Genomic DNA, 2,331 nt, shown 5'->3' with positions numbered 1-2,331 from the left:
AATGACACAATCACAGTTTTCGAGAATTTTGTCTTCAGTGTTACATTTCTGATGGAGTCGTAGTACTCTTTCTTTATTTTTTCTTTCATATACCAAGGTGATATTGTCTTAATGCCGAATTTGCTATACAGCACAGCAAATTCCGCCTGCAACTTGGATAAAATCTGAGATTCCGTAATAGCCAAATTATTGCATGGCAAGCTATCTTTTGAGCATCCTTTTAGTGTCTGGTTACCATGTCCTTTTAAGGCACAGTATCGAGCAAGAATGTCACTCTTCGTCAGTGGTCTAGGTGGCAAAACATCAATGGTACCAAACTCTTTTAGTATACGTGTATCGGCACTGCGCAAACTATCACGTCGAAGTGCCATATTGCCACTGACGAGATCGTCACCACAATAGAGGCGAGCGAGTAATGTGCATTATTAAGGTAGCACAAATTTATATGGAAATGCATAGTGACTGGGAATCTTTACGGAAGTCCCCAGGAATCATTCGCAATGACCTAAGTTACCCTATGTTTGATTCTGGCTGAGGCCGCCGCACCTCATCCCAGCGCCGGAAATGGTATTAAGTGGGAAATGGATGAACGTTGCGAACCCTTCCTAACGCCTAGCAAGCGTGCCTCCACATGCACCCCTGATCGCTGCATAGGGGGATTACTTATTACTCAGCCTCACAGGTTAGTGACCTTTATTATGTTTTGGGATACTGTTTTATGACTCTCATGGCACTCATTATTTGCTTCATGTTTAATCAGAATTTTACAGTGGGCAATCCCTTTGGTAAAATGGATGTAATTAACCCCTAAGGAGTTGTACAGCAACATGGATCCATGTCAGGGTAGTGGGAGGGGTAAGAGTAATATTATTGATTTGTTATTTCATTATCTGTCAATGATTCTGTTAAAAATGAGCTACCAATATTGCCCACCCCCCCAATCTCTTGCCCGTTGTTATCGTGAGGGGGCTTAGGAGACAGAGACTGGGACCCAATGCTGGGGAACTCTCCAACCTTGGGACTCAGCCCACGACTCAACAAATTTTGCATGGTCTTTTTTTCCCCTCCTTTTTCGTTTCTGTCCCTTCACCAACCCCTTCTACTATCCACTTCCTAAAGGATGGAAGACTGACTTTGTGCCAGTCCTGAACGGCCAGAGGGAGCCATGGGCACGGTATTCCCCTGCTTTAGTTGTATAGCCCTTACCCCTCAAGGGACCCTGAGGGGTGGACCGTTTCTCTCCCCAACATACTCCAGGCTTACCATGGCCAACAATTTTATACCATTATTAGATAGCACATTTATTTTGCTTTTAACCATTAACCATTTACCACACCATTATTAGAGGCAATGAGGCTTGCCTCTTCATCAAATAGCTCCACCAATTCAAACTCGCCCGATTCCCTGACCCCAGGCTCTCCTTTGACCACGGCTCTGAACACTACAACTAATACCCCCTCCTCAGTGCCTACTAGTACAGTACTAGTACTAGTACAGTACCCACCCTAATCAACACCCCAGGAGACATTTCTACTCTCCCAACATGCTCAACTTCAACAACTATACCCCCACAACCTTCTTCATCAACTACCCCATCCTCCCTTATTACTACCTTATTGTCCACCTCCCCATAACACTACCTCCCTCAACATGACTCCCTCTTCCACACTCCCCCGTCCTTCTACTACCCCCATCTCTACAAAATTAAATACTCTATTTAACCCAGCCAAATGGGACCGATTTTTCGTGATCCCTCCCACAGCTTCTCACACTTTCTGCTTTGACAACCTGTTTTCATTCCTCAAATGCATATACATCCTTCACTTGATCTAACCCCTATACATCACCTTACCTGACCTTAACCCATTTACTCGTCAATTCCTTTGCCCAGCTTTGACAACTAATCACTAACTCAACCACCCTTTACTACCATTTACTATAGTGCTACATGACCTTATATGTCTATCACATTTATTTTGCGTTTAACCATTAACCAATTAACCATGCCGTGCCCACTGTAATATACGTGTATTTATTGTATTTACACACGGATGGCTCTACAAGTTCTTAATCACCAAATAACCAGTTATCAGAAATACATTTTTCCGCCAATTCAAATCAGGTAAGGTCACAAGTTCTATTAGTTGACTCCTTTGTGGCTAAGCACTAGCAAGGCCATCTATTCATACTAGTGCTATGGATATCGATGGTGTTATTTTTATTATAAACATTATAATTACTATATTGTTATAAACATTAGTAACAGCAAATTAAGATAACGTAACCTTTTTTTCGTAAATCAAAGAAAAGGGTAAACGGGCGAGACAGGCA

Source organism: Penaeus chinensis, chromosome 15 (genome assembly GCF_019202785.1).
Source record: "Penaeus chinensis breed Huanghai No. 1 chromosome 15, ASM1920278v2, whole genome shotgun sequence".
In the NCBI taxonomy this organism is placed as follows: Eukaryota; Metazoa; Arthropoda; class Malacostraca; order Decapoda; family Penaeidae; genus Penaeus; species Penaeus chinensis.
Note: the sequence above shows the minus strand (reverse complement) of the source record.